Here is an 11,290-nt window from a genome sequence, read left to right on the forward strand (position 1 = left end):
ATCAGTAAGTAAAATTATATTTCTGTGCTGTGAAATTCAGAAGACAGGAGTTGCTGGATTCTGAGGGCGTGGTGATTGGACGCCGGCTGGTCCTTGTTACGGGTAATGAGGCCGGAGAGAACAAAAGGGTGGCAGATCTACCAAGCTGTGTGTGTGGTCGACCTGTCATTGTGGCACTGGATTCTGGGGGGTGGGGTCGATCGCAGTCATTTAGGGCTGCCGGCGACGAAGATAGTTGAGCAGGTGGGCAGTGTTCCAGCGATAGGAGGGAAGGCTTGACGCCTTCTTTAGGTAGCGAGGGCTGGGAGTAGTTGGGTGCCGAGACCACGCCGACATCTGCCGCCGCAGACTCTGGCAGCCGGACCTAAGTTGTGGATTTACCCGCCGTCCTCGCAAGCTGCACCCCGGGTTGTTGGACGGTATCGGAAGCTCAGACCCCGGGGAGGGGGTCGCATCAACTGGGACAGCTAAGTACCGCTGCTTGTTTTATTTATGCTGATCAGCTGGCTTTTAGTGTGAAGGACTAGTGTTTTATTATTGCTTGTGATTGTTTTATCATTGCCGGTGTAAATAAAGGCTCTTTTGGATAAGTTGTTGCCTACTGGTGCTGTTTTCGGGTTCTGGCTGGAGGGCAAGATATTCTGCCCGTGCTCCCACTGAAACTTACATTACACTGGTGTCAGGAGTGGGATCCAGCAATCCAGAATGTCAGAACCTGAAAATAACACACCTCCCTCATTGAGCTCAGCTGTAAACCAGCCTGTGAGTGCAGCGGCTCGGCTGATTTTTATGCCTGAAAGTTTTTCTGGTGTTGGCCGCGAATGGGCAGACTGGGCTGAACAATTTGAAATGGCAGCCAATGTAAATAATTGGGATGAGCCCCTTAGATTAAAGTTTGTGTCTTCTTTTGTCTGGCAAGGCTTGAGAGGTTTATAATTGATTGTCGGGAAGTGTTAAACCTAATTATGCCTCATTAAAAGAGCAAATGGGGAGGTGCTTGGATCCGTGTGACAGCACTGATTGGAATAGAGCCGTTTTCTCCGCTCGACGCAGATGACATAATGAGAGCGTTCATGAATTTGGGATGGCATTACGACAGTCTGTTGTTAAAGCTTATCCGACAGCGGATCACAACACACAAGATCTGTTGGCTAAGGATCATTTTATAGCTCATTTAATGACTTGTGTGCTTCCCGAGGAGTATGCGAGACTGTTCTTCGGCGTGGGGTTTGTACCTCACCACTTTTGGCCTCTTCCTGGGGAATTGCACCCTGCTCTGTCGTTGGAGTCCTTCAAGAATCTGGATTGTTAAATGTAAGGTGGTCTCTGGACGGACCACCGTGCCCTTGAAAGGGGGGTATGTAACGTGATGGAGGTGCCATTCCACCGAAGGTTATTTACCCTCTCCACAGATGCCTCTGACACAGTACTAAGCTGCATGAGACTGCCTCAAGGTCATACATTCGCTTCTGAACTGCTTTCTTTCCAGCTCAAGAGAAGATTGAAGAAAGGACTCTTTCCCTTTAATATGTAGCGTCACGAAGGGCCTCTAATTTGTGACAAAGGTCACATTTTCCCAGCTGGGTCAAGCTGGGTCAGACGGTAACTTTTGGTTCCACAGATTAATCCAGGAGCCATGATGTCTGCTGAATATCATCTTTATCTGCTCCTGTTCCGTCCCAGAATGGAGGACACTTCAAGTTTCACAATAATAATTTTAAATAATAATTTTAATAAACTTTTGACTTTATTACTGTTATTTCAATCATCATAATAATCTCTTGGTTCAGTAAATGTATTTTAATTACTGAAATTACTTATTATGCTTTGGGTATAATTATGATTATGGTTGATAATCGGTTATGTGTTCAGCCAACCAGAAGGTCATCCTCCATTTTATCCATCCAACGCAGAGGGCTTATCCAGGGTAAAATTTAAACTGCCATCACATGTCTTTACTCATGACCAAGCTTTCTGAGGCTGAGAGTGGGCGTGTTCTGAGGGTTTGGTTAAAACTAAATTTCCAGCAGCAAAAGTTCAGTTCTTGAACCATATGAGGAGATGAGGGAACGGTCGCCCGAATCTCTACTAAGCCTAATCTCAACTAACCTCCGGATCCACACAGAGGGTCGTCTTGCTGGGTGAGGTAGCACACGAGATGGTGTTTGATGCTGTTCTTCTAAGAAACAACTCAGTTAGCTGCAAAACCATCATTTCCAACACAGAACGCGCTTCTCTCGCTGAAAGAAACCTTCTGAGAACATTCACGCATCCAAAACTCTCATTTCCATTTTAGCTTTCATTCATTCACAGGTTTGCCTTCAAAACAAGTTTTAATATCAAATTGTCTGTTCAAAAATTGTCATTTCTGAAATGTCATTCCAAATTGTCATTTTTAAAAAGTGTTAGTAATAAATTCTTAACTTTAAAAACTTGACTCTCTTCTTGAAATTAAACACAGAATGGTGTGTATTTCTGGTTATTGAAAAAGCAAAGATTCCTTTAACTTCTGATTTAATTAACTATTAAATTTAATTATCTTAAATTAAACATTAATCTTTGAATTAAAATTAGACCAAGCTCGTTGGCATATGAACTTCTATCGAGTATATAATATCCTAGATATTTATATATAATAGAAGCTTCATTGTTGACTCGTTTGGGTCTTTTCTCAGAATCTAACAACTGATAGCAAACAGTGTTGATACTAGTATGTACAGTAGATTAACACGCTACAAATAAATCAAAGAACTCTATTTTTAATAAAGCTAATCAAACAAAGCGTTAGTCAATAATATAATGTTGACCAATCTGTGAAATAACAATGTAATGATTAATATGCTTTAATAAGTAATATGACTTAATCTAGCTGCACTAGACGTGCTGACTACACGTAATGTAAACGCATGACACATTGCTTTCACTGATCCAATCAGAACCTTCCATTCTGAAGCGTGGCATAGTCTCTGTGATGTTCATAAATCTGCCAACTTTGATTCGACCAGAATTCAAAACATCCAGATTAATAAAACCAGTCCCACGCCATCTTAAGTTCAGTTCTTAAGATCTCACTCAAGTTCTCAACGTCCTCTGAGTTCTCTACAGTTCATTGCAGTTCACCGCATGCTAAGCGAAGTATCGGACCGGCCAGCCGGACTTCCTTTTTAAGCAAAGAACCAACAAGCTGGATAAAATCTGTTGCATTTTACCAACCAAGCAATGGTTCCTTTTAGAATAAAAGCTGAACTCACTGACCCAAGGGGGTCCATCCGACGCTGTGAACCAACTGTTGCTTTTTACCTGGAGACAATCCAAAGACTAGTCTGTCGTACCGCTGACGCTGTTTCACCGGCTCCGGTACCGAAAGGGGGGTCAGAGGACCTGGCATTCTGGATCTGTACTGAGGTCTCATCAAGGGTATGTGTAGAGCGACAAAATGGCGTCTCATGTGTTTACGAAACTCCGATCAAACTCTGATCATAGCTAGAAGCAAAACATCACAACATCGTTCAGACTTGCTTCTCCGGATACGAGAGTTCTGATTACAACATCACTCACACATACACCATTCATCTCGCGTCTCATTACACCAGATCCATTCATCACTTAGAGTTAGAGTTAGTCTTGTTTAAAATTGTTTAAATTGTTAGAAATAAATCTTCTTAAACATTTTAAAGGACTCTCTCTTCTCTTGTCTCTCAGTTAATACAAAGTGTTACATAATCCCTGCAATAAAAAGTTCCAATCTTCGGGTTAAAATAACCCAATGGTCCGTAAGGTTGATTTCATATTTACTATGGAATCTTACGTCTTACGTGTCCTTAATTAGATGTAAATTAACTTCTTTTAAACACCTCTTTCAGGCTTGTGTTATTTGTGGAGATAAAACATCAAAGCAAACAAAGCCAGTGGTAGAGTTGCATTGCTGTTATCCAATCAGAGGCAAGATGTCCAAACATCAGGAAATAAGAGTCCAAATCCAGCCATCTCATTCCACTATCTCCCCCGGTATGATTTCTTCTCCTCGGGTATGACGTCTACATCCTCAAACAGGTGCACCAGCTTTTTAAGCTGGGTTTTGTTCACAAGCACAACACTTTTTACTGTGTTATACTTTACATGTATTTTGTGAGCATTAGTGAGTAGACTGAATAATAGATATTTAGATTAGCTTAAAACAATTATTTGTTTAAAAGTACTGATTCAATGGGTTTTGTGTTAAATGACACTGTAATAATACACTCTAGAGGCCTTGTTCTCCTGTCTTTGGTTGGTAAGAGCACACACACCCTGTAACGGGAATGCAGTCATATGAAAAAGAAGAGCTGATGTTGGGGATGTTTATATGGGCCATTTATAGAAAATACCTGCAATTGGGAAAACAAAGTAGGGGCATTCTAATCTTGGCATGCCTTATACAAACTCCAAGCCTGCATCATGTTCAACATATACCTCTCAATTTGAAATAAATAGAATTCATTTATGTTCCATGAACCTGGTTTCTTGTATAAATGAACACATTGAGTCAGTTTCTGTGAGGAAAAAAATCTGGTGCTCCTGTTTCAGGTATTAGAAGTGAGCCAGAGGATTTGGGAGCAGAAGATAGCAGGTTTTTGAGTCTTAAATCTGGATATTTGAAAATTTTAACTCTGACTGGCTAACAGCAAAGTGACTATCACTGACTCAGTTTGCTTTGAAATGTTGATGATTTATCTCCACAAATAACACAAGCCTGAGGTAGTTCTGCTGCGTTGTGGAGTTGCTATTGCTAATGGTTTGCTTCTACATGATATCAAGATATGAACCAAGATGGCTGAGTCCAAGAACGCTAATTTTTGGTGTGAGGTAGATCTGTTAGGCTTTTCTAATCTGAGTGCTTCCCTGCAGCTAATGCAGGGGAAGAATAGCAGCTTCTAATAGGGGTAGAAGACTTTTAGCCTGCACCTTAAACTCAGATTGACTTATCATGTTTAAAAAATAACAAATATAGCATGTTTTCTCATTGAATTTTGTCTTTAAAGGGAAGTTTCTGCAGACTGTCTGAGTTTTAATGGTCCCAGAGAGCTTTCTGAGCTGCAAGCAACAATAACTTCATCAAACTAACCAGCTTTTAGTTTTGACCCAATCATACTCAAACTGTTTCAGGGTGGCTTTACCTTATTTGGTCCTTCTGATTGGTATAAAATCCATCATAACTCGGGTTGGGCATCGAGAATCGATTGGAACAGGGTCTGACTGTTGGTTTTTCCTGGAATCATTCAAATCTTTTTCAATTTTGATTCCTCGTTTTGATTGATAAGTTGAATCTGCGGCTTATCTCTGTGGAAAAAAACATGATCTGCAAATTCTGATCAACGCCCTTCAGAGCCGATCATACCAGATTATACCCCCCCTCCTCCCAGCACTCACACACACACACACACACACACACACACACACACTGAGCCCTGGGTGCTGGCTTAACAGAGTAATACACTCTCAGCTATTCCACTATGCAGTGTGTCACAGCAGATTATCTCAATTTCAGATCACAGTGAGTGTGATTTAGACACTCACATACTGTATGTAGTACTCTCAGTCTCTCTCTCTCTCTCTCTCTCTCTCTCTCTCTCTCTCTCTTTCTCTCTCTCTCTCTCTCTCTCTCTCACACACACACACACACACACACACACACACACACACACACACACACACACACACACACACACACACACACACACACACACACACAGCCATCACAGCAGTCGTCAGTTAGATTTGGTTCTTTTGAAGTGGAGCAGAAGTGCAGTAATGTCACAGCCTTGGGCGACAGACTGCTAGCACCCTCACACCCATATTATTCCCTCTTCCCCTGCCCCTCTCTGCCAGCTCTCCCCCCACCAACACCCTCCCCTCACCAACCTGCCCGCCTACTACCAACACCATCTTCCTCTTCCTCACACACTCTAATGCGGTCTGTCATGGCGTATCTTGCTCCAAACTCCTACTCGGTGTGTATTTTTAATATCTCCTCCTCGGGAATAAGAGCAGTTTCCTCTCCAGTCCTGAGAGGGGAACACAAGGAGGGAGGTGTCATTGTTTATCTTCACACTTATGAATGAGTTGTGTCTAGTTAGAAACAACTGTATCTGTGTGCCTGTCGAAACCATAAACACATGTACTGGACAAACAATGTCCATAGGTTCAAATGATAAGATATTGATTTAAAATGGGAGGTTCCCACCACCGCCATTTTGACCATGTCACATGTCTCATCATGCCCAGACAATGCAAAAATGAGAAAAGGGGTGGAGCTGAGGGTGGGGCTGTTATGGTTGGAATAGGGTTGGAACAAATGAACCAGTGTAGCTACTAGCTAACTTAGCTAACCCAAGAAGCTAAGAAGGGGCTTCGGGGTAGCCGACCCGCGTGGCCGCTTGGCTTCTGTGTGAGGCTGTAGTCATCCTGGTCCCCTGTGTAGCTATAATACGGTCTGTTAAAATGCAAGCAGAGCCTCAAACCGCTGCGATCGGAACTGGGCACCCTGGCTGCTTACCTGAGGTCATGCCTCAAGGCGGCATATTATGCAAAACTACACTTTTCCATCCTTTTGTACGACCATGTTAATCTCTACTGCCTTTATAAAAACTCCAAACGTGAAAAAAGATCCATCCATGTGTTTTGGTTTTAAAAAAACAAGCCGTTTCAAAAAGTCTCCATTTGTGATGTCACATACAGAGAAAATTAGAATAGAACCATTTTTTACATGCAAGAGAGATTTGCTGCTGGAGGAGCAGAGGCTCTATTTTGAGCCCCTGCAGAATATGGGAGCTTCTCAGCTTATAGCAGCCTGTGCAGGCGATGGGTGGGCGTGGCCAACTCCAGCTTGTTTTTTTTAAAGTGACAGAGCCCTGAAACTGCTCATCCTGGAAGGTACTTGGGTTGAGCGGTATCCAAATTTAGATACCATCAAACTTTCTCCACATTTTACCATGGTGTACGGTATTACCGTGACTAATTAAAAATTATGATGTATGCCTGTTAGCTTGCACCTGCACTGTTCAGAAACTGAATACCAAGCAAAATACTGAAACAAAAACAACATAACACACATAATATAAACAACTTTTATTTTAAAAAATTTGAATTGCTGCATTATTGTTGATAGAAAACCCCATTATAATAAAATAAATAAGTAAATTATACAACAATATAGTAAGTTATTCCTACTATTTTGTGTCATTAAGGTGAATAAAAGTAGTAGTAGTAAACTGACTTCAAGTTGGTGTATATGTTGTGTGTGTGTGTGTGTGTGTGTGTGTGTGTGTGTGTGTGTGTGTCTGCTCTGTCTTCTCGATCCCCAGTGAGTCGTGGAGGATGGCTGCTTATACTGAGCCAGGATCCTCTGGAGGTTTCTTCCTGTTAAAAGGGAGTTTTCTTCTCCACTGTTGCTGCATGCTTGCTTAGTATGAGGATTGCTGTAAAGACTATGACATTAGTCAGTGACTCGATGCAATTTGCTGGGTTCCTTTTATAGGAAACTTTTTTCTGATTGGCTTAATGAACTGACCTGTATTGGAGTGTTTACTGTGTGAAGGTCCTTGAGACGACTCTTGTCGTGATTTGGTGCTTTAAAAATAAACTTGAATTGAATTGAACTGAATTGATCCCTCTTGTGCATTTTTAAGCTCAGAGAAGAGTCAGGGTTTTGTGTCAGCTTAAAAACAAACCATCCTTCACCTGCTGCTGTCGGTACGACAAAACGCTATTAAACCAAGAATAATCATCATGTGATTAAAAAAAACAATAGTGGATAGTAGAAAATAAAACAGAATCAGACATATTTGCTGATAAATCTGATTTCTTTTCTTTAAGAATTGCTGGTTTTCTTCAGAAATAATGATGTGTTGAATTTTTACTTCTCCTTATTCTTTCTGGAAGCTTTTAGTTACTGAGTGAGTGAAACCACAAGGTTAATTAAGTTGGAAAGTAAGTTTAAAACTAGAGAATTTACTGTAAGAAGCAGGAAACTTTGGTCTCTTATTTGTATTCATTTATTTGTCTTTTTAACAGATTTTGGGGAAATGCTTGTTTACATTCATGAGAGGCTTTATTGTTTGAATAAGTAGTATTTTTGTTAGTTTTTATGTGTGTGTGTGTGTGTGTGTGTGTGTGTGTGTGTGTGTGTGTGTGTGTGTGTGTGTGTGTGTGTGTGTGTGTGTGTGTGTGTGTGTGGCTGCATCCACAGTTGGTGCTAATTTGCTTGTAATATGGAACGGCACATCGCTATGAATGCATTTATAGTTGGTGGTGTGTGTGTGTGTGTGTGTGTGTGTGTTAGACCATGGCCTTAGGTCATATCTGCATTGGGCGGCTGGTAGAGCTGAGCACCAGAGCATGATCCCCTACGTCTTTAATTAGACACATTAACACACACACACACACACACACACACACACACACACACACACACACACACACACACACACACACACACACACACACACACACATTTCTTCACTCGTTTGCTCCATCGTTTTCCTCCTGTCTGTCTCTCTCTGCCTCCCACAATAGGTCCTGTTGCATGTCCTGAGGCTATGCCGACCACACCACATTAAAACCCAGACTAATCAACCTCATACACTCATGGACATTCACACACACACACACACACACTCTCTCTCTCTTTCTCTCACACACACACGGAAGCCCACCCGGATGCGAGTTGCACTTAAGCTTTCACTGACACACTCAGCTTGTTAATTCTCCAAACAGAACTTGAATCAGGCGGTTAAAGTCTGATTTAATGTGGGGACTGTAGCTAAGAGAAAACTAAACCTTGAAATTGACCCAATCAAAAAACAGACCCATCAAATCTGGGAAAAAAGAAGGGCGGAGAGATGATTCAATACATCTCTTTATATAAAGGATTTGTCAAAAAGCAAAAAAGTATCAAATTGACAGCATTTGTCTAATAAGACAAATAAAAACAAACTTCTAAAATTCAGAAGAAACTGTTCAGTTATACGTTATTTTGTCTAAAAACTTTCCTTTTTCCTCCTTGGGAATATTGCTAAGATTGGAAGCATCCTTTCCAGGAGTGATGCTGAAAAACTAGTTCATGCATTTATTACATCAAGACTGGATTACTGTAGTTCATTACTCTCAGGAAGTCCACAGAATGTAGTTAAAAGTCTTCAGCTTGTCCAAAATGCTGCAGCTAGAGTTCTGATGGGAATTAAAAAGAGAGATCATATCTCTCCTGTCTTAGCTTCCCTACATTGGCTACCTGTTAAATTCAGAATAGATTTTAAGCAATTTGATGCAATTTGCTGGGTTCCTTGTATAGGAAATTTTTTTTCTGATTGGTTTAATGAACTGACCTGTATTGGAATATTTTATGTGAAGTGCCTTGAGACGACTCTTGTTGTAATTTGGCGCTATATAAATAAACTTGAACTGAACTGAAAAAAACTTTAAAAACTCAGTGATAAAAGCAAAAATGTGTCCTAACATCACAGTTTAGATGCAAATAAGTGTAATTATTTGTGTTATTGTGATCTATTTTTCAGGCATAACACCTACTCCGTATAACTGGATAATACACACATTCAGAATAGAAATAAAAAACAATGGTGCTGTTCAAAAATGCCTCTGCCTTATCTCTATAATGTTTCTCTATCTCTATAAGAGTAAGTATCACTCATTTTGTGTATATGGCAGCACTGTTGGAAAAAGTCACAATTTAGTCACCAGGTGTCCTGATTGTGTTTCAGTTCATTTGCCATTTAATCTCCAACCCGTCCCAGAATCAGTGGTTAAGTCACGTTGCTGTTAACCAATCAGAGGCCGGATGTCTGTGTATCAGGAAGTAAGACTCCAAAACCTGAGACCCAGGGTGTTTCTCAATGTCAAGGTGCCTGGCCTCGTGAGGCGATGTCTTGCAAGACCAGGCGTCTTGCTTACGAGGACACTGTCCTTCCTTGGTCAAAGAAAATGGTTAAATGGAACAGACTTGCATCACGTGACCGCGGCTTCCACGGCGGTCACGTAACATCACGTGACACGGGAGATAATGTTATACTTTATATGTATTTGTTTCAATATAAATATATTTATTAAATTAAAAATATAAGTGAGTGTAGCCACCGAAGCTGCAACTAATATGTTAATGTTTATGTTTATTCATTTAGCAGACGCTTTTATCCAAAGCGACTTACAATTTATGACCTATAGGGCATGTTGTGATCTGTGGGGGAAACCGGAGTACCCGGAGGAAACCCACGCATGCATGGGGAGAACACGCAACTCCACGCAGAAAGGCCGCAGCAGAGTTTCGAACCTGCAACCTTCGTGCTGCGAGGCAACAGTGCTAACCACTGCGCCACCATGCAGCCCAACTAACCAACCATAGATAACTTCTTTGGATCTAAAAATAACATTTTAAATTAGTTGACTTACTTTTAAACTTAAAATTGTCCCCGAAGTAGCTGCCGGCTTCTGATCCGCCATCCTTTTGAAAATACTGCGGTGTATTCTGGGTAATTTTTGACCAAGGCTAGGCTACAAGACACCTCCCGTGTATCCTTGCTCAGCTAGCTAAACGGCTAACAAACGGAGAACACACGCCTCGGTAGAACATGAACACTGGAACACATCTTGGCAGTTCCTGATGATGTATCTCCTAGGCAACCAGAGCGGGACCAAGACATCAAGGCATTGAGAAACACTCCCAATCGCAATACTCTCACTGCGCCCTACGGTCGTCTGTGAAGTGCACTTGGAGGAAGTGGTCCGTAAGGGTTCGAGTGCGTGGGATGCTGGTTGCTGTGATACTTTAAAAAAATATCTTTTATTAACAGTTTTCATACAAACAACCAAACATTTATTTGAAATAAATTTACATTCATCGCTGCTTTGTCTAAAACATTAAAAGCATCAACTAATCATCCTGCAATAAACTACTTTCAGTAGAAAATAAATATTTCAGAAGAGGCACTTGAGACTTTTCTCCCGCAGCAATGGATTGTGGGTAATACCCTTCACGGATCAAGGGTGCAAAAGGGGGTTGATCAACTTCCTCGCTTGAGAATTGGGACGCCCTACGCATTCACATCTCTGGTCGGGATTGTGCAATTGAAGGGCACAAGTGTGAGTATTGGGATTGGGCCTGTAACTCTTAGCTTATTTTAAATTGATAACAGCTTAAATCGATTCAGACTAAAATAGTTATATTTTATTTAAAGAACTCTAATCTGTATATTACTGTATGTCTTGTTTGGCCGAGTTTTTGGTTGCACATCCAGGGAGT

Source organism: Nothobranchius furzeri, chromosome 2 (assembly GCF_043380555.1).
Source record: "Nothobranchius furzeri strain GRZ-AD chromosome 2, NfurGRZ-RIMD1, whole genome shotgun sequence".
In the NCBI taxonomy this organism is placed as follows: Eukaryota; Metazoa; Chordata; class Actinopteri; order Cyprinodontiformes; family Nothobranchiidae; genus Nothobranchius; species Nothobranchius furzeri.